We start from the raw sequence: 27,775 nt of genomic DNA, 5'->3' as shown, positions 1-27,775 counted from the left end.
CTATGCAATCATTAACTCTAGCTTAAACTGGAGGCCCAAATATTTCTTCCATCCCCAGTCTGGTATTCAAATAACAAGACAATAACACCTTACATTGATCTAAAGTATTTGGAGATCTTCAGACAACATTAAAGACTAAATACACTGCATTTTCCTCCCTTACTTCAGATCAAAGCAGCTCATCCTTCTTTTTCTTTTCTCTGTTTTTCTCTCTTGTTTTGCGTGGACACTTCTTACAGATTTCAAAAATTGAAGTTTGGTCTTTTCATATTCTTAAAATGCTAAACGCTCCTTGGAGGACTTCATATAAAGAACAAGTCATCTTTCTTTAGAAACATGGATAATCATTTTCTATTCAGACAGCTGTCTCAAAAGACCTTGCTATTACATACCTTGTAAGTTGAAGAAATAACATTTCTATGAAAATAAATGACCAAAGCCACTTCAGAAAGCAGCAAACTTCAAACAACTCTGTAATTTGTAGACCCCTCTGACATCCCAAGTGCATAATGGATTTGCAAAGACATTGAAGATTAAGTAAATTGACTATGATGTCACAACTCTATTTTAGTGTTTTTCCTTTAAAATCTTTATTTTTGGGGGAAATATATTTGCTGATTAATATTCCCTGAGAAACCTCTGTGGTTTTCATCTCTGTCCCAGGTAACCCATCTGTCCAAAAGATGCAGTTGATAAAATCCACAGGCCAAACTTAGCCCTTGTGGGTCATAGAGTCCTATTAAAAAAAACAAGCAAAAACCCAAAACAAAAACCAAAAAAAAAAAAAAAAAAAAAAAACTTCAGATAATCTGGGAGGTTCCTTAGAATAACATCTGGAAAGGGTATTTTCTGCTTGTGTTATAGGCATTGGAAAAAAAAAAATCTGTGGTATATCCAAAAGTGAACCATTTGAGTTTTCTGTTCCGGTGATGGGGCCATTTTATTGAGTACTGTCACCCGCAATTGAATTTATGGGCACTCACAGAGAGCCGGGGACTGTAAATTCTGAGGCCTGCTTATTAGAACCCGAGAGCATTTGACAATGCACATAATTAATGATCATTTGCTAAAAGTATTTTTGGGAATTTTATTCAAACAAAGTAAAAAAGAAACACATTAAATATTAGTCCTGTTATATATTATGGGACATTATATCCATTTGTGTGCCCATAAATCATTTAGCTATGAATACTTAAGAAGAGCAAGAAAGTGATACCCTATGTATGCTCTGAGATAATATTGTCTTAGTATTTGATTACAGGCACAGTGTCCTTAATGGACTGATTCATGCTCCATATCCAATGTCCAGTTGGAGCTGGGGCACTAAGAAACGGTAACAGAAGGATGTTCGGCCAGGATCACCCAGAGTTCAGGAGTGTGAAATTAGTGACGAAATAAGACTTTTACTGGCCCTTGTCGGAAGACTCTCTTTGTCTCTTTTACTGTCTTGCTTTCCTGTGATTGGTTTTGCTGTCCCAGTGTGGGTGTTTATGTTTGTGTGTGTGTTTGTCTGGGTATACTCTTTTTTTTTTTTTTGATGGCAGGGAGGTATTAAAAATATGTGGCCTGGTTTAACTATCTTTTTATCAGGTTAAAGAAAAGAGATCAGTGGCTGCTTCTGTGGGAGCTGAAGGGATAAACCTGACAGTTAAAACAAATAGAAGATTTATTCTTTTTTGAACAGCTACAAAAAGTCATTGCAATTTGAGTTAAACCAGAGCCAGATCTTTGTCTTCACACATAGGGTAAGGTAGACAAATTAAAAAAAAAAAAAAAAAAACAGAACCAAAAAAAAAAAAAAAAAAAAGGAAGGAAGGAGGAGAAGGAGGAGGAGCAGGAGAAAATGGAATGAAATATGCCTGAGAAATGGAGATAGCCCAACACAGGCTTTGTGAAGTGATGAGAAGAATCAAGGGTTGTTTTAAGTGCCAACTGCCACGGACATGTCATGTGATTTGGGACAAACCACTTAAACTTTCTGGCCTCAGTATACAATTCTTAAAAATGAAGGAAAATCATTAAGATCACTAAGGACTTCCTAATTGCAAATATTTATTATTCCAAATTGACATTTTCAGGAAACACACAATCACGCACACACACACACACAAAATGTGGATTTTTTTTTTTTTTTGTCCAAATGATCCATATAATTTTTTGTGTGTGGCTCCAGTTCAGTAGACACAGGCATGCTATGTCTAGCTGCCACTGTATATCATTTTGTGGTGCAAAGTCTAAGCACTTATTGCCTGCCTGGGAAGGAAAAAGGGTCTAAAAGAAAATTATTTAAGGTCATACAAGCAAACTGTGAGAAAGCTTTAAAAATACATTTTAAAAAATTGAACTGAATGAAAATCTTTAAAGTTCAGCTGATGAAGACAAAGGACTTCAAATATTTGTTGATACGAGTTGGAGTTTATGACATCGACAAGCCTATCAACTGGTGATTTAGATATAATAGTCCAAATGAAAGTTATGAGGGTTAAGCTATACCATTTTATTTTTTAATTTTTTAAAAATTTGTTTATTTACTTTTAAAGATTTTATTTATTTGAAACAGAGAAAGAGAGAGCACATGAGTGAGGTGAGGGGCAGAGGGAGAAGCAGGCTCCCTGCTGAGCAGAGAGCCCAATGTGGGGCTCGATCCTGAGACCCTGGGATCATGACCTGAGCCAAAGGCAGACACTTAACTGACTGAGCCACCCAGGTGCCCAAGCTATACCATTTTAAAATTTTAAATGTAGTAACAAGTAAATAGGTCATCATGTCCAGTTTCATACAGTTACTTGAAGCGAATCTATCTTCTATCAGTCATCTATTATCAATTATCTATCTATTTATCTATCATCTATCATATATCTATCATTAATCCTCTATCATCTATTATCTATCTACTTATCTTCTATCTACTTATCTATCATTTCTCTATCATCTATTATCTATCAATCATCTATCTACCTATCATCTATCTATTATCTATTTATCTACCTACCTATTTATCTATCAGTATCTGCCAATGTTCTTCTCTAGATCTTCAGCTTCTCATCATAGTGTTAATTAAAGAGTGAGTTAAGGGGTAAACCAACTAGAGCATTTTTCATTCTTATTTCTGAAATTTAGGCCATCTTTGGTTTAGAAAAATTCTTTCATTTTTCATGGCTGCCCAGAGTCCACAATAAATAAAGTGTGAAGGGAGATGAAAATTGTATTTCAAGTCAACACATACCTGTGATGATGAGATCTTGAATCCACTTTCACTTGTAAATTAAACATTTCAAGAAAGATGCTTAGAAAAAATTCATGTGCCTGGAAAATGGCACCTTTGAAAAGAATATTCTCATAACATGTCTTTTTCATGTTCAGCCAAGTTGAAGGAAAAAAAGTGGGCCGATCACACTTTGTGTTTTGAGTTACAAAGGATTCTTTGGGGGTGGAGCAAATGGCACTTAACCTGCATCAGAAGTTGGCAGATGAACCAACAGCTGAGCCTTTTCTTCTCCAGAGAAGCATTAAAGTTTAATTCCCATTGCACCTGCATGGAAGCCAAGGGTGGGGGCGGGTAGGCACAATATGTTTTAAATAATGCAGCCCAAGCCATTTTGGGCAGTTAGAGATTTATAATAGAAGGCAGCCAGGAAATTTCTCTATTGGTATCATTGGAAAAAAGCCACTTTCCAATTTTTGTTAGTCTGTTTCCATCAGACAACAAAGAGGCACCAAGAGGAAGCAACTTGGTCGACTGACTAGAGCAGGGGAAAATGTTAACATCTGTCAAATCTGGATGGTAGGTAGGTATATGGCCATTTGTTACATTGATCTCTATGTCTTTCTGAATGTTTGAGAATTTTCATAATTAAATAAAATGAGTATGGGTGTTTGGAATTAAGCCTTGTGTTTCAAATCCCCATGACCTTATTTTCTAGCTATTGTGGGCTTGGAACAGTTATTTAATTTCTCAGAGCCTCAGCTCCCTCATTAACATAATAGGTACAGTAATACCTACCATGTGGGTTGACCTGGGGATCCCAGATAATGAATAGAGTGCCTGACAAGTGGCTGGTTTTTCTATCGGTAGCAGTTAGAACCCAATTTTAAACCAAAACTCAGCTGAGAGAAACAATCTCCAGGGAAAATTTCTTAGAAGTTATGCACTGCATCTGTTCTCCTAGATTTTGTATTTACTTCTGGTTTAAGTCAGATCACTAAAGATCTGTGTGTCTGCACCATATCATTCATACTGGGGGCCCATCAGGATGTTTACACTTCATTGTCCTTGGGAAATATGTCATTGGCTTTCAGTAAATGCTCTTACTAAACTTCTGCATGCTCCCTATAAAGGTGTTATGGGGGTGTGGTTCACTACGTGACACAGGACTCTTCAGTAGCCCCTATGAGAGACATCCCTATCCGATCTTAACGTTTCAAGTAATTTTTTTCTTTGGGGTAACTTCTTCTTCTTTTTTAAATAGTATGAATTGTTAAAATGGTTGATTTTACCTTTTGGGACTGGTAGCTAGGAAATTGCAAGCTAAATCAGTAATCTACCCAGAATAGCTGTATGGGTCCTTATGGTATGAAGCTTTGCATTTACTTTATTCCAACCCATTTTTATTTCTCTACTCTTGTTCTTCTGACTTTTTTTTTTTTAAACTTGTTTTAAATTTATGTCATATTGTTGTGTTTTGGATGTTCTTATAAGTCCTCTTAAATTCTTTGGTCAAACAGATAACCAGAGTGGCACATAAATAAATCAACAAACAAATAGTGTATCACAATCATTATTATTGATAATACTAGTAGAAATATGAGGTGTAGCTAGAAAGAGAGAAGGATGAAGGAAGTAAATATTTCAGAAGAAGATGACTAATATCACAAGAAGGCTGAATATTCTTAAATGGATAAAGAGAATTCATTTTATATAATGGGTTCATTGAGAAGCATAGTTAATTAAAAAAATATTTATGGAGTACATGATACGTGCCAAGCACTACTACTGCTATAGTGATAAGACCATGGTGATCATTTCAGAATACCTTGCAGGGTACAGGAAATTGGTTTAGAAATTGGAATTTGGGAGTAGGTTAGACAGAGGATCATGGGTGTGGAAAATGGGAGAGAAGAGCTGTTGGATTATGTTGTTTTGTAAGGAAAAGGGAATAATGAAAACACAAAATGAAAAAAGACAGAAATTCCGTTGCTGTAAAGCAGAGAAATGGTGCTGGGCTGGATTGAATAATGAATGTCTAAGCCATAGGTCGTGTCTGCAGTGTGGCCAGAGGAACTTTGTTAAGGATGGTGGTCTCTGAGGCACAATTTTGGAAAGGGAGCTGGGGAGCTAGTTGAAGGCCAAAATCTTGGCTAAAATGGTTCTCTCCAGTTCCCAGTGTTGAATCTCTTTTCATGGACACATAGGACATGGCAGCTGATTTATGGCAGAGGCAATGTGCAAGACTCCAGGGTCAGTGATATCTGGATTTTTCTCTAGTACTTTTTTTTACCATTTACATGGGAGCTGGAAAATTATTATAAAGGCCTTGATATAGATTTTGCCATGCAAACTGAGAGCTGAGTGGTTTATGGTATTTCTTAGTCTAAAGTTGTTGTCTCAAATATCCCCTTACACCATCATGTATATACTTCTTAGAAGATTTATTTTTATTCTAGATCTTGGTTGATCTCTGATACCTTTTCTGGTGACCTGGGACAATTTAGGAGTATATTGGGCCTCAGGAAAAGATCACAGTCAAAAGCCAAAAAAAATTCTCATGTTTTATAGAGAGTATTGTCATTTACGAAATTCATTTACTATTATAAATAGTATGGTCTTCTGTCCTGGCTCAAGGTATAAATATAGTCATCTCTATGTGTTTTAAAATAATTACTTGCTTCTCAGTTTACCCAAACTAATCACATGAAATTGTGAATGTTCTTTATGGAATCTACTACCTCAAAATTGTCGAAGAACACTATGGTATGTTTAGTCAAAGGAACACTAAGGTATATTTAGGATATATATACTAGGGTATATTCTTACAGTGCCGAAGATAGTAGAAAGCAGAGAAAGAGGAAGAGGAAGAGGAAGAGAAAGAAGAAGAGAAGGAAGAGGAATTGAGAATAGGATCAGTCCACCACTATTGTTGCTTCTTGAAACCTCAGAGTATTTTCTTTCAAGACCAGTCATACACACATCCAAAGATAAACTTGCCTACTGCTACTGGGAAACCCTTGCTCCCTTTGTCCTCTCCTTGGACACAGCAGTGACCCTCTTTTGGTACAGGTATGGAGCTCCTTCTCTCATACCTCCTTGCTTCACCATTGTGCCTAAAGCCCACCATTATACTAGCTTGACATTCCCCTGATGCTGACTCCTGAGTGTTTCCTCAGTGCATCCCAACAACATCTCTGTGACATCATATCCCTGTGAGTAAGACTTGTGGGTCTTGGATTTTCCTCTCCCAGAGACCCTAGGTTCTTTATGCAAATTGATCTGCACCTCCACAAAGATTAGCTTTTCATATCAGAGGTCTCAAGGAAAGGCAGTCTTGACTGAGCCATGAGAGATTTTGTTATACCTTTAATCCCAGACAAAGGGAATCTATCCACCCTATGTTTGTACAACTTCGAGTCAGACATTTAAGAGACTTATCCTTGAATAAAGAAGGTTTACTCCAAGTTGATTTGGTCTCTATCCCTGGACATAAGAAAGGCTGACATAATTTCTAGTATCTTTCTTACTTGGTATCCACATCTTGTAACATAATCCTGAGAGGCAGCTGGTACTATTTATGTCCATCTCATGGATGTGGAAACTGAGATTCAGGAAGTTTAAGTGAGTTGTTTTAAGTCACACACTGATACATTTGACATCTCAGCACAGTGACATTAGCTAAAGGGCAGAGACCTCAGCAGTGCGTGGAATTGTAGAACATATAAATAGTATCAAGTAATAGAGAATGTATGCTGGTTAGATACTTTTGTATTAATGGAATATTTAATGAATATACATATGGATATGTTTTTATAGAAATATGTTTTACAGTAGGAGAATACAAAAAATAAAAAGAATGAGGATTCGTTTTGGAAACATTCTCGAAACAAGATCTTGCTCTTTGTAGTAAAAACAATGAGAAATTATAACAATAAACCAGTGAGGTTTTTTGGAGTCCTTTGAGTCAGCCTTTGCAGACAGAAAGATTAAGAGGAGAAGGATCTCAGAGACTTTCTGGATAGTGAAACAATCAGTCCACGTGACATGAAATATAGCAAAAACTACTGCTAAAAATAATAGTCTCTTTCCCAATCTCCTAATGTTGATGGCTTAATACTCGGTTTTCACAGCAGAATTGCAGTTTTTCTCTGTGAACCAATGAAACCATAAGCCTTATATAAGTGAGGGGGATTCTGTAGATAATGCTTAAGTCACCTTTTGAGATTAGGTGATTAGGTGAGGGGAGGCAGGGTTTGGCCATACCAGAACAAATCAAGGCTGCCTGAAAAGGCAACACACTGGTCATGTGTTGGGAAGAGGATGGAGAGAGGGATGTGGGAGATCCTGGGGGATGTACCAAAGTAGGCTATATATCCTTTTTTAGGTCTAAAGTAGTCACATCTGAAATATAAAGGATCAAGGTCTATATCCAAGTGAATCAATCTAACTGTTTAGGAAATCAACACAAGCAAGGACAGAAGTCCAGCCTGGAATGGAATGGCCAGAGATGTAATAAGAGTCAGATGAATTGAAGGCTGAGTTAAGAACTCAACAGGTACTTAGCACATTATTCTTATCAGCTGCTTGGTGACTCTCTTGGAACTGGGAGCATGGTCTTAAGGACATAGTGATGGTCACTGTCTGACTATGACTCAGGTTGAATTCCTTTGCTCTGTCCTTTTTATCCTCCCAGATGCCAGAGAACCCTCATCAACTCTCCAAACATGAGAACTGCCAAAAAGTTAAGAATAGATAAGAAAAGACTTGACTAGAGAACACAGATGAAACATCAAAGAGCATTCAACATTTAATGGTCCTCAGAAGAATTTCTCACAGTTGCTGAGCCAAATGCCAAATGGGGCACTACATTATGGAGGAAAATTTACTCAATGGCAAATATTTATTAAGCATCTAGTATGTGCTAGGCCCTGTGCTCAACATTTTGTACAATGAGGAACAAAATAAACAAAATCCTTGACTAATAGAGCTTATAGTCTAGAGAAAAATTCATATAAAAAATGAGGTTAAATTAATGTTATAAAAGACCCAGATATTCTGAGAACAATAAGAACATGAATTTGTTTGGGGTGATCTTACAAGGGGTAGTTTTATAAATTAAAGCTTAAACCTGACAGAGAGAGAAAGAGGAGTTACCCAGGTAAAGGAAGTTTATTCCAACCAGAGAAAACAGATCAGGTAAAGACCCTGGGACAGGAAAACGCTTGTTGTATCTGAGGAACTCAAAGGAATCTTCTTTGGCTGGACGTCAGGAGAATGGCATGAGATAAAGCTCTAGAAAGCCTGGAGCCAGTTCATGTGGGTTTGTAGGTCATTTTGAATGGTTTTAAGAAACGGAGTGAAGTGGTTTTACTTGCATTTTATAAAGATCACTGTCTGTTGAGTGGAGAAAAGAAAGAACAGAAGCCACCAGACCAATTCTTAGACTATGATGATGAATAAGATGATGGTGGCTTGCACTAAGCTGAGTGCAGTTGAGATGGAAAGAACTGAATTAATTTGAGATACATCCTGGAGTTAGAATCTACATAGTCCACCCAGATTGTTGAATTTAGAGGACAGGGAGAAAAAGAAGAGATGATAAAGGAGACTGAGGAATACCAGTCAGAGAGGTAGGAGGAAAGTTGAGAGAAGGGTATAGTAGAAATAATGGAGAAAATGGTTCAAAAGCCAGGAATGATCAGAAATTTAGAAAGATGATTTTATTTATTTATTTATTTATTTATTTTTAAAGATTTATTTTTTATTTATTTGAGAGACAGAAAGAGCATGAGTGGGAGGGGCAGAGGAAGAGTGAATCTCAAGCAGGTTCATGGAGGGGTAGTGGTAGAAGATAGCATTTTAACAAGAATCACAGAAATAGCAAGAGAGAAAGTGAAGATAGGAGGTGAAATTGAAGCTTATGCAAAGTTTGACTTCCCTTTATAGTTAAGAGTTTCTCAGTTGATGTCTAGAGGGTTAAAGTGATGTGTTCCAGTTCACCACATTGAGCAGAAGGGGATCAAAGTGGACATGATCCAATCTTAGATTCTTTAGCCCAGTGAAGAGGGTTATCTTTAGCATAACCAAATAATAGTACACTGTCCAATAGAGTAGTCACTAGCCACATGTTTCTATTTAAATTTAAATTAATTAAAACAAAATAAAATTTTATAATTCAGTTCTTTAATTGTACTAGCTGTATTTTAAGTGTTCAAGAGCCATGCATTTCCAGTAGCTACGATATTGAACAGCAGAAGGTATAGAATATTTCCATCAGAACAGAAAGTTTTACTGAACAGCTCTGATGTAATTTATCATTCACATTTGGGCACTATGAACGTGATGGATTCATAGTCATACCAGGACAATAGGCTTGAACCATGACTGTCTTGGAAAAACATATGGACACCTTGTCTAGGTTGACCATTTTAGGAACTTTATTTCAAGTCTTTAGCTGGCAAGACGTGAGTAAAGCAAATGGTCTCAACATCTCCAAGCCTACAGGTAGGTGGGTGGACAGCCTCTAATCAGATCCTCGGATGATCCTCACTTTCTGACAGTCATGCCCTTGTGTGATTCTCATACCTTGAGTGTGGGCTAGACCTGTTGACTTGCTTCTAACAAATAGAATATGGCAAAAGTGATAGGATGTCATTTCCTAGATTAAGTTACAAAAAGATCATAACTTTCATCTTAAATGTTTTGCTTCCTGGCTGGCTTGCTCTGAAGGAAGCCAGATGCCATGTTATGATATAACTCATGGAGAGGCCCATAGGACAAGGAACTTAGGTAGGTCTCTGGCCAATGAACTGAGGCCCTCAGTCCAGCAATTACCAAGGAACTGAGGACTGTCAGAATATGTGAATAAGCTTGGTAGCAGACTCTCCCTGACTTAAGTCTCAGGTAAGACTGAATCTGCAGCCAACAGTTTGCAACCTCTTGAGAGACTTTGAGCCAGAGGCACCCAGGTAAACCACCCATGGATTCCTGACATACAGGAGCTAGGAGATAATAAATGTTTGTTACTTTACGGTACTACATTTCTGGGTAATTTGTTACACAGCATTAGATAACTAATACATCTAGGCTACTCAATGGGCCATTTTAACAAAATATTAAGGAGGTAGGTGTTGATATGCAGGCATTTTACCTCAATGCTCAACTCTCCCGGACTCAATTCCTCTTTCTCTTTTGTCTTCTACAATTTAGGAAGGCCAGCATGTAACTTGATTGAACCACAGTAAGCCTTCGATGTACATTTGCTGACTACGTAAAACAATGAATAAAAAATAATATAAGGCAGGCAAAGTTGTCCTCCTTCTACCTATCTGCAGTAGATGGCTAATCTTTGACTTGAGAGAAGAACACCTCTTCAGCATAAGCAAAAAAGTCCAGAGAACTCTGTGGAAAGGTATTTAAACTAAAAGAAACTCATTTTCTTGTGTTGTTTTTTTTTTCTTCACTCTCTCTGACATCTATTTTCCTCTTCTTTCACTCACCACGGTTCTGTGTATATTGGTGGCCATGGACATATTGAATTGTGAATGTAGGTCTTTCACTCCAGTTCCTTAGTGTTCATTAAATGACAGTGTTAGTGAACAATATCATCTGTCTGCACCTTGACACCTCTATCATCCATATTAACTCAGTAAACCTTGATGGAATTCTAGTTCAAGTAAGAGCATCTCCAATAACTGTAGCATATGCATTATCTCTATGACCATGAGAGTAAATCTGTGCTGTCTTAAATGCTCCTTTGCCACAGTAGCAAAAGCCCAGAAAGTCTTGATGAAAGCCATTAGAATAGAGGTTGTATAATTTCATGAACCCATGGGGTGCTATTGGCAAAATTATTCCTCAAAACAATTTTTTAAAGAAGAAAGATGTAAATAGTGTGAAAATGAATTCAGAAGCTAAAGACTGAAATGTTGAGAGGCTTATAATTAACATTCAGCAAGTGAATGTATGCCGGCATCCCAAGCTCATTGAATGTGACTATAACCAGGACTTAGGATAAAGGTAGACTTTAAGTACCATTGGATCAAAGATAAGTAGACATTCCAAGCAAGGACAATAAAATGCACCAAGAGGAAGAAAAACATTTATGATTCTACTGAGAAAAATAATCAGTAGTCATCTGATGAGGTCAGGACAATGAACACCTCGTCTAACAATGATGGCTTGAATCACTGTGAAAATTAACCACCTACTTCTATTACTTCAGGGACAACACAATTACCATAGCTGGCATCATAAAAAGAACATTTCAAACAGAGGTTCACAAAATGCTTCTTGTTAGGAACTCTCTTGGCTTCTGAATGAAAGTCCCTGAGCTACCTTCTATTTTGCAAATGTAAGTGTCCCTTTGGTGTACTCCCTTTCTGCTCTGTATGGATGAGGAAGCTTAGTGACTTAGAAAAGCCCTGGGGGAATATGCATGGAAAGTCTCCAGGGATTGTAGAACCATTTGGGGGAAAATGAATTTTTTTTTTTTTTAAACTGAACAATTTTGAGACATGCCTTCATGAAACTGGGAAAGATAATTTATATAAAGTATAGTAATATGATTCAATAATAGTTTGATTATGATCACTGTAAATTCAGGATGAGAGAGATTTCCAGGAATGTTACAGGACCAGATGACACCTCAATACTAATTTTGAGGTGGCCTAGTAGAGAAGAAGATGGGAAATTCACTTCAGAGGTGGGAAAAGGGGAAATCCATGGATTTCTCTGGTTCACTGAAAGCTCTGGATATTGATAAAAGGTTTTCTCTACTATGTACTAAACCATTCCTATCTCATCCTGCTTTATCTTATCCTGGATTACTTGGGTAAACTTTTCTTTCTCTTCTCCTAGTTAAAGTATATTCTTCCATTAACTCCTTCTCAAGAGCAAACATTTTCCATGAACTCTAACCTCTCTCTTTTCTGCTTGTTCTAGATTCCAATGATCCTTGGCCTAAAATGGCCTTGTTGGCTAGTGTCCTCAAATGCGTAACTAACTTACTCTTGGTATGGGTGCATACATGTGTGCCTTTGGTCCTTTGTAAACTAAACTGTAAGCTCCTAAGAGGGCAGGAAGTGTGATTTATGCTTTTGGTGCTTGCCTTCTACACCATTATCATATTTAAATGCTGCAAACACAGCAGACACCATGACCATGATGGTTTATCCACTGATGGAGCTCCCCAGGCAAAGTGAGTCCATTCAGAGAGCATCTCAATGACATCAAGGTTGGAGGAGAATATGTTTGAAATGAATGTGATTTATAGTTGTGGTTTAAGTTTTAGAGTGCAATAAAGGCAACCCTACTCTGAGCTGCTGGTTTGGAAGTACTGAGGATATAGAGTTTCCTTTATGAGCACACAGTAGTTACAGGAGGAAATCGTGATGATTAATAGCTTATAATCACTGGATGCAACCCTGCAGAAAGATAAACATTTAGACTGAATAAACATTGAGTGCTTACTCTCTGCCAAGCACCACCATATTTTACCCTCGGAGACATCATGCCAGGGTATCATTAGCCTTAGTTCACAAATGAGGAAGATGGGCTCTGAGTGGAGTCCAGAGAGGGTAGGTTGGAGAACCTTCCTTGGAAAGCAGGCCTCTTGACTTCAGCTGCAGCTGGTCACAGTTCACCCGGGGTGCTGAATTTTCCAATAGAAATATTTTTCCATGTTTTCAATTTGCAACAATAAAAAAGAGGCATATATTTAATTCTAAGACATTCTTTCTCATATCACACTGGTTATGAGTTATACTATCAATCAAAACCAAGTATCTGGAAATAAGTATTAATATGTTTGAAACAAAGACAAACAGATTGCCAATTCAAGAATTAAAAGATAGCACTACTTCTCTCTTGATGTTCTTACTCAGCCAAATAAACTAATTCCTATGATTATTATTTATCCTGAATAGAACTGTTTGGAAGAATATTTCAACGCTACTTGTAGTGGACACCTGGTGTTTTTTGCAGGAGGTCTGCTCAACAAAAGAACCCTCTTTCTGGTTTTGCTGAGTCTCTGTTGTATAGCTCTTGCTGGGAAGCCAGGTCACTACTTTACTACAGAATCTACCCAATTTCTCCCCCATGCCCTGGAGGCCAGATGGAGGGATGGGCATGTGAGCTAGGCTCAGCCAGCCTGACCCTGTAACGCAAGATTTTGAATGTTGAGCGGGTGATCTCACACTGAGATAATATAGCCCAACAGAAGTGGTGGACACCTTGTAGTCTATATTCAGCGGTGGCAGTAGTAACCATGCTCATCCCCAACTATTTTCATCCCTACCCTCCCTTACCTCCTTATACTTAGCCTCTCCTTTCAATTCATTTAGCAGGTACCCTTCCACATCAGAAGAGCTTGAATTAACTCGAGTGGTGGTCTGTGCTTGCAACCAATAGCATATTTATGTGATAGCACATTAGGAAAACATCTAAACCATACAAAACTAATGGAAATGATTAAGTTAATCTTTATTTCTTTAATTTTTACCAGGGACAGGTGGATGGTTTTCAAAACACAGTGATTCACAACCCAAACAGTTCTTTTAGGTGCTCAGGGTTAATGATCATTGTCAAAATGAATGAAATACTTGATGTCTGGGCTAAAGCTCAGTCTACGGATGTTGATTATTTTCCCAGGGTGGGGCCCAGCAACACAAGGTGCACAAAGTCCGGAGGCAGCGAGTTGAAATAGGAAACACACAGGCTTTGCAACCATTTCCGTCTACATCACCAGCTGTGCGATCCCTACGATTATCCAGCTTCTCTAGATTTCTCTGGGGAGAAGCCCATATACTCTTCTAGTTGTATTAAGCGTTTGTGAGCCTGAAGCACCTGGTAGATACATGAAGACGTGTGGGCCAAGCCATTTCCTCTTCTGTTATGACTTCTCTTAATTTCTGTATGTGGTGAAAACCATCGTCTATACAGAGGGGATAATAAAGGAAAAGATCACTCAAGGAGTTGTCTGTCAAAAAACCAGGGGAAACATTATATATACTAATATGTGTCTATGTGTGGCTACTCGGATTCATATAACTAATATTTATAACTTTGATTATTTAAGAGTAATCCCAGAGGTCCATGACACAAAATACTTTGTAGTTTTGATAAAGCTATAATGTTTGAACTGTGTTCTGCAAAGGGGGTGATGGTGAGCAAATCACTTAGCTAGTGAATAAACCCAGCTGACTTCCCCAGCATTAGCAGTTCAGCTCATCTCTCTTGTTTTCTAGTAACTTCTCCTATATATTGAAATTCTCATGAGGTGATCGAATTACAGTTTCTTTGTGGGAAAGGACCTTCAGAGGAGAAGGGGTACAGGTGATGCAAGGCAAGAGAGAGTGAAGAAGTGCAAGGAAAAAGAAAAAAAGAACCTGATTTTTCTTTTCTTTTTTTTTTAAAGTTTCCATTTATTTAAGTAATCTCTATACCCAACATGGGGCTTGAACTCACGACCCCAAGATCAATAGTCACATGTTCCTCTGACTGAGCCAGCCAGGCCCCCCATAAACCAACCTGATCTTTCTAAAGAACAGATACCTTAGAGTTGAATCTGACCTCAGCAATGGCTTGGCTTGGAGTGGGTGAATTTCCAGTCTTACTCTCCATAGAAGTGCGACATAAGGGCTACACGAAAACATTTTAGCAATTGTTTCAGTCAGCTCAACACTGTTTGTCAAGTGAGAGAATAGTACCGGGGAATTTGTTGGATGGCAAAAGTTCATGAACAATGGATATTTTCTTCCCTTCTTCCTTCCTTCCTTTCCTTCCTCTTCCTTCCTTCCTTCCTTCCTTCCTTCCTTCCTTCCTTCCTTCCTTCCTTCCTTCCTTCCTTCCTACCTTTCTTTCTTTTTCTTTCTTTTCTGTCAGTGGTGGAATTTAATATAATGTTAAGGGGTCAGGATTTTACAAGGAAAAAAAAAAGTCTACAAAATAATGGATTGATTGTCTCCCAATTAATTTCGAGAACAGTTTTCACACTTGATCTTAGCCAAAAGGCCGAGAAGCGATCGAGAACAGTTTTCAAAGAGAATCATCAAATCACAAAGCCATGGAGCACCCCAATCTGTCTCTCTGGTTATTTCAGATGATAATTTTAAATTAGCATTCCAAATTATGTTTATAATTCTGGGGACACTTCTGCAGACATGAATTTTAGGAAGTTAGCTATTATCAGATCAACCAGGGGTGATACAACCCATGAGATGGGGGTAAAGGGTATGGGGTGGGTGGAGGGGAGGTGGGGTCATTTAGCTGATTGCCACTTGAGGAAATCCTTTGATCTGGAATACATGATTATTGGTACTGAGGGAGTTAAGATAATTTGTCCCTTGCCTGTGCTTCTCCACCTTGGAAGGCTCAGGTCTATGAAGCAGTGTTTGACAGGAAAATAAAGCAAGAAGACTTAGGACGGCCAATCAGAAAAAGTCTGTAGCTCTTGCCTTAGTGAATTTCAGTTTGAACTGATAGGAGCTGCCTGAAAACATAGCTTCAGTTCCTTATATAGGATTTTGAATGTTACTGTTTTTTAAGGAATGTGCAACCATTATGCTGTCTCTTTTGATGGATGAAAAATGTTTCCCTCCATAGTCTCTACAATTAACATTATATTGCTTTATTTCCTATCTTGGAAGGACACATTATTTTTAAAGTTTCTTTATTGTGCAGGTAGGTCCTCTCTGTGATTCCTTCCTCTGATGAGGTTACTTGGAATATTATCCTACAGACATGCAGTAAAACTCAGTAGCAGAGAAAATAACAGTGTCGTTAACCTCCTTAGCACTGGAGATAAATTAACACTAATAAGATAGGTACCAGGGTAGCAACTGACTTGACAGAATGAAACTCACCAGCCTAAGGAAGCGGTAGTGGGTGTCATTCTGCTATACTCCCCAATCCTGTGTGGACCCTGTGGCTGGAGAGCGGCTTCTTCCTGCTTTGCTGACGTTCAAGCGCGCTGCCCTGAAGTCAAGTCCAGCTGATTCAGGGCTGCTCTCACCCTCCTCTGCTGTCCCTGCTGATGGAAACCAGCACCACCATTATTGAGTCTCCATGGATCCAATAATTTTTCTCATCTCACTTCATGACAGGATATCATGACAGCTTCATGGTAGATACATATGCCATGACTAGAGTGAGCTCTGCCATCCTGGAAAACATTCTGTCAAAATATTGAAATGATGTGCTATGTGGGGAAATAGGCCACAGTGGATATCTTAGGAGAAGCAAGCTGGGGGAGGGGGGTATGGCGGTGGAAAGCAACAACCTAAAAGATAAAAATTAAAAAAAAATAAAAGGATGCTGGTTATTCAGGGGTCCCCCAGGTCACCTTTGGCCAGCCGTGGAAATGCATTTTAAGTCTTAATTCATTAACTGACCACTAAATAAATATGGTGATAATTAATATCTTGACTGCTTATTAATGAGCAACTCGTATCCTGTGTAAGCTCCCTAGGAAGATGATCTATGAGGCATGACTAAGTTGCCCACTGTGAACTGATGGTGTCTCACACGTGGAAATACAAACGTGTTAGTCGTTTGGCTTCGTTATTAGAGGAGCTTTTAATAAGTGGACGGTTCTTCCAATCCTTTCTTTGTATGCTGGGAGGGACTGCAGTTACCCAGGAGGGAGACTCTTTGCTGTTATTTACTGCTGTCGGCCGGCTGAGATCGTGAGCAGCCTCCGGCTCACACCAGGTCCGCTTCTGAAGAGCCTTTGTCCATGGCATGTGCAGTTTTTCAGGTTGGTGCCTTCATCCAGTTGCCAAAACATCTGGTTCAGTTTTGGGGAAATATTTCTAGTTATTTTTCCATCCGGAATTAATTACTGCCACTGGAACATTAATGGGTGCCCTGCTGGCTTAATAGATTCTATCTGTGCACCCTCCTAGCTGTGAAGTGAAACCGACGAATCAGAGCTCTGTTTTGTTGTGACTTTTCTAAAACGCCACAAGCTGAAGAACTGAGGGCTGATGATTCAAAGGATGAACAGATAACAGATTTGTGAGACAGGGATTCAAATTTGCAAAGAAGATTACTTTGCTATGTAAATAATTTAGCATTCATTAAGAAAATCATCTACTATATTCCAAAGTTAATACCTTAAGTACAAAACGTTAATATCAACCATAGGAGTATATGTTTTAATGTTAAAACTACTGTGATCTCTATTTAATGGGAATGTTTGCTTGTTTCTTTGTTTTTTGTTTTTTGTTTTTAATCAAACAACAGGTTATATAGAAAAGATGCAGGAGGAGTTACTATTCATTACTTTCTGTTAGCAGGCACTGCGTTTAATGCCTTAAATATCTAATCTCATTTTAATCATTTGGATAGTATGAGGTAGGTATTATGATGGCCCATGTTACGTACAAGGAATTTAAGACTCTCTGAGATTGTGTAACTTGACCAAGGTCATGCACTGAAAAGTGGTAGGAGGGCTAGGATTTGAATGCAAGTATGTTGGACCTTGAGTTCACTCTTTTAACTATAATGCAAATGGTATACCTTTATCACCCCTTTTCCAAACATCTGTTAAACACTTGAGGTCTGGCCAAAGTACCTGTGCTGAAGGCACAAAAAGGGAACAAGATGAGATTCCTGGTGCTGCCAGAGTGGCTGGCAGCCCAAACGGGGTCTCTGTTGCATGATATTAGGCTTGACTAGCTCAGTTGCGATTCTGCAATGCTTTCTACAGGCTTAAAGCTTCATCCCCCAAAAGGCCTGTCCCATTGCAACTGTGGCTATTAACACGGTTGGAATGAATGAAACATCTCTCTTTTTTTTTTAAAGATTTTATTTATTTATTTGACAGAGAGAGACACAGTGAGAGAGGGAACACAAGCAGGAGATATGGGAGAGGGAGAAGCAGGCTTCCCGCCGAGCAGGGAGCCCGATGCGGGGCTCGATCCCAGGACCCCGGGATCATGACCTGAGCCGAAGGCAGATGCTTAACCAACTGAGCCACCCAGGCGCTCCGAAACATATCTTTAAAACCTATACGATAGTAGTAGCTTATCACCACCTAATATTTAGTAGCAAGCCAGCATGTTACAGTGGCTGAGATGACTGATTTCAGAATGAAAAGGATTTGCCTCTGAGTCTTCGCTCATACTCTTAGGAAGCTGTTCAAGCTTTTGGAGATGACGCTTTTTTCATCTATAAAGTGGAAATAATGCTGTTGTTTTCATTTGGTTTCTCTGACCACTGGATGAGATGTACTATACTCTAGCACAGTGCTTAGCATATAGTGACATCTTAGACATGTCATTGCTCTTCTTATTAGGAAAAGAAAAGAATATCATAGGAACTCATTTCCTCTCCATGTGTTCATTCCAGTCACGTGAGTCTCATATATTTCAGTCTGTAAGTTGGCTCTTCCTGGGCAGCGTATAAAAGCTCCAGAGATGAGGAAGCATAGCTTGGTAGCTCCCACCAGCTCAGTTTATCTCCTGGCTGGTTTGAATTCTGGCTTTATCTAACAGGATTTCTATTTATTCCTGCATTGTTCATCTCATGCTACAGGTGGATCTCTTGATTCCTAATTTTTTTGCTTATCTCCTAGACATTACTGCTTCCTTTATTCCCCTCTTTCCTTGAAAGTATGCTACTGTTTTGGACCTCCAACAGAGAACTTTGACTTGTTTTAACCTGACAATACCTTTCTCTCGTGATAGCTGTGGCCTGTTGCTGCCCAGGCCCTAAAGTAACAAGATACGGGTTCTGTTTGGTTGGAGCAGGGGCATGTTTAAAAGTTGCCAAATTGGCATTCAAATGTATGACCAACACACAGGCCAGTTAAGACGAGAATATTAATTTTTAGAGGAAATAAAAGCTTAAAGTAAAATAAAAACCAAACCAAACCAAAAAAAAAAACCAAAACCCCAGACAAACAAACAAACACATTTTTGGAGGAGACACATTAATATTTTGCTGGAAGAATGTTTTCAGTAGATTGTGTCAATGTGAAATAACATGCACAAAAATCCCCAGGGTTAGAACTAAAGGGAATTCACACGGAATTGAGGAAAAAGGTTTGCATAAGAGGAAAAGCACAAGTATAGATACACAGTAGGTCAGTTTGAAACTTGACTCTTCCAAAATTTGCTTTGTAACTTTGAGGAAATCACATTCTCTCTCTGGGTTTTTTTTTTTTTTTTTTTTCTTTTTTTAATTTTCTGTAAAAGGATTATATTATAATCCATGTCACAGATTATTGTGAAGATCAAATAAAATAACACCAAATAGTTGATCTATTTCCTTGTATGTAGTGGCTATGATTTCTTGCTGCATTCATGCAGGTTTTCTCGCACAATAGCCGTGTATGTGGGTCAGGTCCAGCGACTGTCAAGAATGAACTCTGGGACTCAGTTAAGGTCATTTTCACTTTGTTTTGCTATAAAAAGTTTGATGAGTTCAGCAGCCTGTATGGAGTAATAGCTTCTGGAAGGAATTAGTGGGGGAGGTTTCCGAGGCTTCTGTTGTCATGTAGAGCAAGGCTGTTTTATTTTTTTAATGAGTAAACTTGATTTTTTCGAGCTGTTTCAGGTTTATAGAAAATCGAGCAGAAAGTACAGAGTTCCCATATCTCCCTCCTCCTGCACAGTTTCCCCTGTTATTAACATCCCCTTTTGTTAACATTGTCTCCTATTATTAGCCTTAGTGTGGTATATTTGTCACAGCTGATGAACTGATACCAATACATTGTTATTAATGAAAGTCTGTAGTTTACATTAGGGTTCTCTCATTGTGTTGTATAGTTCTAAGGATTTTGACAAATGAATAAGGTCAGTTGTCATGGTGGATGCAAATGCATCCACCACTACAGTATCGTAGGGAATGGTTTAACTGCTCTAAAAATTCCCTGTTTTCCACCTATTCAACCTTCCCATCCTCCCTTTAAACCCTTGGTATCCACTGATCTTTTACTGTCTCCATAGTTTTGCCTTTTCTGGAATGTCATATAGTTGAAATCATATAGTATGTGGTCTTTTCAGATTGGCTTAACTCACTTAGTAATATGCATCAAAGATTCCTCCATGTCTTTGTGTGGCTTGGTAGCTCATTTCTTTCTAGTGTTGAATAATGTTGCATTTTACAGACATACTATAGTTTATCCATGTACCTACTGGGGGACATCTTGATTGCTTCTAACTTTTGGCAATTATGAGTAAAACAGCTATGAACAATCATGTGCAAGTTTTTGTGTGGACGTAAGTTTTCAACTCACTGGAATAAACACCCAGGGGTGCTATTAGTGGCTTGAATGGTAAGACTGTTTAGCTTTGTAAGAGACCACCAAACTATCTTCCAAAGTGGATATGCCATTTTGCATTTCCATCACGAATGGCTGACAGTTTCCCTTGCTCCACCCCTAGTCAGTATGTGATGTTGCCAATGTTTTGGATCTGTCATTCTAATAACTATGTAGTAGTATCTTGTTCTAATTTGCAATTTCTTAGTGACACAACATGTTGAACATCTTTTCATCTGCTTATTTACTATCTGTATATCTTCTTCTTTTTAAAGATTTATTTATTTATTTGAGAGAGAGAGAGTCCCAGGGGGGAGAGGCAGAGGGAGAGATTCTTCAAGCAGACTCTCCACTGAGTATGGAGCCCCAGGCAGGACTCGTTCTCATGACCCATGAGATCATGACCTGAGCCAAAACCAAGACTCAGATGCTCAACCAACTGAGCCACCAGGCACCCTTGTATATCTTCTTCAGTTAGCTGTCTGTTCAGATCTTTTGTTCATTTTTAAATTAGGTTGCTTATTTTCTGTTTGTTGTTGAGTTTTAAGACTTCTTTTTGTATTGTAGACAGTAGTCCTTGAACAGGTAAATACTTTTCAAATGTTTCCTCTCAACCTGTGACTTGTCTTTTCATTCTTTCAAGTGTCTCTTGCAGAGTGGAAGTTGTAAATTTTAATGAAGTCCAATTTCTCAATTTTCTCTTTCATGGCACATGTTTTTGGTGTTATATCTAAAGAATCACCATCATATCCAAAGTCACCTAGAGTCACCTCAATTCTATTTTCTACAAGTTTTATAGTTTTGTGTTTTACATTTAGGTCTATGACCCATTTTGAGTCAATTTCTGTTTATTTTTTAATATTTAAAATTTTAAATTAATTTTTACTACTGATAGGGTTTGAGAATCACTGAGATAGAGGAACTTGAGGATAGAGGTCTCAGACACTGGTAACAAATTCCATACTTGGAGTTGCTATTTTGTTCTTTTAGATGTGAAGCTCTATTTCAACACAAAATACCGTTTTTTCCTTGTGTTCATAAATGTTACTGGAAAAATAGAGTGCAAATGTTGAGATCTGTTATGTAACACCAGTTCATTCTATGGTCAGGGAGGAATGGGCACCTCAACTCATACTCCTCTGTAATTACCAGCATTACACGCAGTGATGTCCCTAATCACCAGTACTATCAGAAAATGATTATCAGGATTCCACTTAGTTTCTGTGAAATATTCTAGACAATTAGAATATTGAGTGTCTTCTAGAATCCCATACCTCTGCAGCTGCTCAGTGATTTTAAAGGATGAACCCTTATATAAGCCCCCTTACATCCTCTGTGTCCACCTGGGTGGAGAGCTCTGTGTAATTTTAGACAGCACAGCCCCAAGGCCAGTGGGGATTCTGGAAGCACACAGCTGATATGTAGCACAGAGAATATGGTAGCTTAGTTTCAGGATTCAGAAAGTATGAAAAAGTCAGAACTTTGTATTCAGGGCTTCTCAAACTCCATTGTGCATTTAAGTCACTTGGAGATCTTGTTAAAATGTGGATTCTGATTTGGTAACTCTAGGGTGGAGCTTAAGATTCTGTGTTTCTCGGGCGCCTGGGTGGCTCAGTCGTTGGGCGTCTGCCTTCGGCTCAGGTCATGGTCCCGGGGTCCTGGGATCGAGTCCCGCGTCGGGCTCCCTGCTCGGCAAGAAGCCTGCTTCTCCCTCTCCCACTCCCCCTGCTTGTGTTCCTGCTCTCGCTCTCTCTCTCTCTCTGTCAAATAAATAAATAAAATCTTTAAAAAAAAAAAAAAAAAGATTCTGTGTTTCTCACTAGGGCCAACTTGGCCATTAGATACTCTCTTTGGGGCCCAAGGCTTCATTTCTTTTAAAATCTGAAAGAAAAAAGTTGAACGTTTAGGTTGAAGAAAAAGATTTTAACTATAATATTAATATATCTGAATTTATATTGGCATAATCATAAAAATACACTTTTCACTTTTCTTTATTGAGAGGGACCGTGAAGACAAAAGCACCTATGGTCCACTGAAGTCATAATGAGGCCCTGTTTCTAACCCTGGTAGCAATGCAGCTGGCCCAGGGACCGCATTTGGGGTAAAAGCTTTTATCAGATTCTCTTATAGGTGGATGATAAAAGGAATATTTGAAACCATGTAGCATTTCTGAGATTCTCTCCTTATTAAATAAAGTCTACATGTGCAGGTCAGACTCTCATACCTGACTATTTTATTTATTTTTATTTAAATTTATTTAATTAACATATAATGTATTATTAGTTTCAGAGGTAGAGGTCAGTGATTCATCAGTCTTCTATAACACCCAGTGCTCATTACATCATGTGCTCTCCTTACTGTCCGTCATCCAGGTACCCTCTCCCCTCCAGCAACCCTCAGTTTGTTTTCTATGATTAAGAGTCTCTTATGATTTGTCTTCCTCTCTGATTCATACCTGAATACTTTAACAGAGAATGCACTTTTCCCGGTTTTCATGGCAATGACTTTCTTGACTATCGGTGTATTTTCTCTTTTGAATGGACTCCCCAGAATACTGGGCCCACAGTATATAATCAATTAAATCTTTCAACTGCTATTGTTGGCTTTGGTAGGTTTCCTTCAACATAGGCATTCTCTGTGTGATTGGGAAATGTGTTCAAGGCAGTCTCTGAAATGTCTTTGCTATTTACTCAGGATTTCTTCTTTCTCCACTGAGAGAACAAAGCCATTTACCTCCCCTGTTCCTGTCAGCCCTTGCCTTTTCCTAAATTAAACAAATATTTGTTAAGAATTTATTCTATGCCTTCTTATTGTCCCTGCCTTCGGGTTGCTCTCTTAACTTCCTTTTACTCGAGTCTCAGAAACATCTAAAGCCCCAGAAACAAAACAAAACAAAATACCAACTAACTTACCAGCCAAAGGAACGAACCAAAAAATTCCACCTGGAGAAAAGAGGAAATCTCTCACCTGGATCCCTTTGCCATTCTCCATGATAGTGGTTCTCAAAGTGTGGTCCCCAGACCAGCAACACCAGCATCACTTGGAAACTTGTTAAAAAACACAAACTCTAGGACCCGCCTCAGACTTACTGAATCTGAAACTGTGGGGGTGGGGCATCAATCTGAGTTTTAACAAGCCCCAGGTGATTCTTATGCAAGGTCTTATTTGACAACCACAGCCCTAAAACATTCGTTCTTAACTAAGCTGCAAAATAGAATCACCTGGAGAGCTTTAAAAAACACAGATGCCCGGGCTCTCATCCAGACATTCTGATTCAATTAGTTTGTACTGGGGCCTGAGCATGGATATTTTTAAAGAGCTTCTCAGATGATTCTAATGTACAGGCAGGGTTGAGAACCGCCGTGCCATCTGTTTCTTCACATTAAATTATTTGATGGCAGGTGTGTGAGTGTGTAAATGTGTGTGTCTGTGTGTGTGCATGTCAGTAACCTGGTGTGACTCTGTGTGAGCTCTGAATCTTTGTCTAATTAAGCCTCATTCTTAGAAAACTGCCTGTCACGGAGATTGTTCTAGAATAATCGAGATGGTGGTTATCAAACTGTGCCCATGGGCCACATCTAGTCCAGATGCTATCTTTGGACTAAGAATGATTTTTTTTTTTAAAACATCTTTAGAGGGTTGCTAAAGAATAGTCATGTGGCAGAGACCATATGTGGCTCTCTAACCCTAAACATGTAGCATTTGGTCCTTTACAGAGTATCTTGTTGACCGTGCCAGGAGATGCATCAGGGACATCTATAAAAGAGTTTGTAAACTGGCCTTAAATATCAGGGTAGTACACAGAACAGCTACCTGGTAAGCCTGTGTGAGTCTTAAATGATGTTACACATGAGGGAACTCAGCTAAAACTTAAAGCATTTGGAGGGGTAGAAGGAAGAGGACAGCCATTTTACCTAAAGCTTTTGGGAAGAGGGCAGTCAGACTTGGGGAAACTCAACTTAGAGCACTCCTCTCAAACTTAGAACACAGGGTTCATGACATTGTTGGGCTCCTTCATACAGAATACACTCTATCCTCCATTGAACCACAGGGGTTTGCAGCCACGGTTATACTTTATTTTAAAAGATATATCGGGAGCACTTTTTAATTGTTTAATTTTTTAATTAATTTTTTAATTTTCAAAAATATTTAAGTAATCTCTACACCCAGTGTGGGGCTCGAACTCATGACCCTGAGATCGAGTCATATGCCCTTCCTACTGAGCCAGTCAGGCCCCTCTATTTTTTATTTTTTAATTAATTAATTAGTTACTCAAAGTAAGCTCTATGCCCAACATGGGGCTTGAACGCACTACCCTGAGATCAGGAATTGCATGCTTTACTGACTGAGCCAGCCAGGTGCCAAGGAATATTTTTTAAAGAGAACTTTGAAATTTATAGGAAACTGAGGCAACAGTACAGAGAGTTCCCGTGGATCTCCTTTCTCTCCTGTTCACAATTTCTGCTGTTGTTAACATCCTGCATTACTGTGGTACATCTGTTAGCATCAGCGAATCAATATCAATGCATCGTTATTAAGTAGACTCCATAATTTACATTAGGGTTGACTCTTCTTGTTGTTCAGAAAGTTCTGTGGTTTTGACCAATGTACAATGGTGTGCATGTATCCACCATTATAGTATCATACAGAATAGTTCGTTACCCTAACAATCACCTGTGCTCCACCTCTTCATCCTTCTGTCCCTCCCCCAAACTTCTGGTAATGACTGATCAATTTTTACCTTTTCCAGAATGTAATTTAGCTGGAATTATACAGTACATTGCCTTTACAGACTGGCTTCTTTCACTAAGCAATATGGTTTTTTGGGTTTTTTTTTTAAGATTTTATTTATTTGAGAGAGAGCACAGGGAGAGGGGCAGAGGCAGAGGGAGAAGCAGGCTCCCCACTGAGCAGGAAGCCCAATGTGGGGCTCAATTCCAGGACCCTGAGATCATGACCTGAGCCGAAGGCTGATGCTTAACTGACTGAGCCACCCAGCTGCCCCTAAGCAATATGTTTTAAAGGTTCCTACATATCCTGTAGTGCCATGATAGCTCATTTCTTTTTATTTCAGGATATGGATGCACTTTTTTGTTGAAGTTACATTGTAGGGCAGCCTATCCCAGCCCAAAGTCTGTTCCATTCATGACCGATGGCTTCGTAAGAGAGGCCATTTCTTTCTTTCCTTTTTTTTTTTTTTTTTAAGATTTTATGTATTTATTTCAAGAAAGAGAGAGCAAGGAGGGGGAGGGGCAGAGGCAAGGGGTAGAGAGAATCTCAAGCAGTCGTCACGCTGAGCGTGGAGCACAACAAGGGGATGAATCTCACGACCCGGAGATCATGACCTGCGCCGAAATAAAGAATTGGATTAACTGACTGAGCCACCCAGGTGTCCCAAAAGAAGCCATTTCTAAGGTGGATGTTGTTTTCACTGCCCCAATTTCCCTTCACTCTTCATTTCACTATGTACCACCGAACACCTCCTTGAGATGACTGCTTGTGTTTTTATTGCCCATCTCTCCTTGCTGGAGTATAAGACCCATGAGTATAGGAACCTTGCCAATTTTATGCAATCCCACATCACCAGCACAAGGTACAGGGCTAGGTAGAGAGTAGGCATTACACAAAATGTCCGTAGACTGATACGTCATAACTGCTGTTTTTTTTTTAATGCAATAACATAAACAAAAGGTTTGTAGATTGAATATACTGGGGGACTCTTACCAAGAAAAACAGTTCTTTTTAACTGCAGGAATTATCAGAGTCCTTAATATGCTAAAGTTCTAGCTTGACAGGTAAACGTCATACATATAATGTCAAGATTCCAAAATGTTTGTAACCATTTGTATCAGATGCAGATACTACAAGACAGAATCATAGATAAAAGTTTATAAGAAAATGGAGCTGGTGAATTCCTAATCAACACAAGCAGCTGTGTATTTACAGGACTTTACTTGGTATTCTTTTCTTTGATATCCTAGTAGTTTATACAATTGATTGTGCATAATATAATCATGGAGGTTTGTTTCTGCTGTAGTCACCTGAATATTTTTACATTGTTTAAAATGAGACGGAGTCAGTCTTCTAAGAATAATTCTTTTCCCTGATTAAAGGTGTCCCGAAGTAGAGACTAGTTTATGGACCCAGTCACTGAGGAAAGGTACCCAAGTTATCCTCTCATATAAAATGTAATAAGCCATGATGGTTTGGAGTACTTTGATGTCTTACTCTCTGTTCTGATGGGAAATGAAAGGTCTCTGGTGTCATTTCATTTAGGGAGAGCTATTCATCCCAGATAATCCTACAGTTATTCAATTAGCCAAGCACCATCATTCTTACTTTTTAAATTAGTTGGAATTCTCTGGTGAAAATCAGTCCAGGTTGAAAATCCATCCAATCATCCAACAAAAATTGGACTGCCCTCTGAGTTCAAGGTGCTGTGTCTCTATGATCAATAGGAGTCTAGCGGAAGAGCTAGCCATACCCCAAGTTTACAAAGGGGCCTTGAAGCAAGATACTTGAAACATAGAAAACAGAAAAATAATAATGCAGATGCTTATTATTAAAAAAACAGGGGGAAATAGGGAAAAGCACAAGTATTTTTAAATCATCTTTATCCTACTAATAGAAATTTTTCTATGTAATGAAGAAGAAACTGGATAAAGCCCTGGGCAAGCTCTGAAAAATTTTGTTCGAAAGCTTAATGAAAGGACATCCTCCATATGCTCCCAGAAATGGCAAACGGCACTGTATACCTTACAGTTTACAGAAGCAGGTACAGAAAAAAATTGAACTGGCCCTGCCTGAGAGTTTGGAAGCAACCATTCTCTGGGGATTTCAGTCTTCTTTCAGCTGGGATAATTGGCAATAGCTGAACAATCGAGAAGTCACATGGTTAATCAAATGACCAAAATCACTGTATTGATTGTTCTTGTTTGGTTCCTGTTATTTCAGCTATCAAAACAGAGCAATCTAATCTACTTCATAGTTGACAGCTATGACTGCAGCCCAAATGTATTTGATTGGGAAATATTAAACACATGTTAGTGTTGAGCTCAGTGAATCTAGTCTGTTAATGACAGCTTGCAATAGGAAATTGCAACCCAAGTTAAAGCATCCCAATTTTGCAAGTTTCAAATATCTTCTAGTCCCCACGGGGAATAACAAGGGAGTAGCCATTACTTTTTCTTCATGATTTACCTGTTTTTCTTTCTATTTTCCATGACTTTTAAGTAATCTCTACCCACAACGGGGGGTTCAAACTTATAACCCCGAGATCAAGAGTTGCATGCTCTCCTGAC

At 38.7% G+C, this 27,775-nt stretch overlaps 1 pseudogene; it reads right to left on the bottom strand.

Moving 5' to 3' along the window:
• Positions 1 to 15,113: 15,113 nt before the first annotated feature.
• On the bottom strand, positions 15,114 to 15,232 carry LOC123840136 (U2 spliceosomal RNA; annotated as a pseudogene).
• Between the last annotated feature and the right edge of the window lie 12,543 nt (positions 15,233 to 27,775).

Source organism: Mirounga angustirostris, unplaced genomic scaffold (genome assembly GCF_029215605.1).
Source record: "Mirounga angustirostris isolate CCGP_5_RB_7025 unplaced genomic scaffold, mMirAng1.0.hap1 SCAF_3, whole genome shotgun sequence".
NCBI classification, from domain to species: domain Eukaryota; kingdom Metazoa; phylum Chordata; class Mammalia; order Carnivora; family Phocidae; genus Mirounga; species Mirounga angustirostris.
The sequence above is the reverse complement of the archived record's forward strand: the minus strand, read 5'-3'. Positions and strand labels throughout refer to the sequence as shown.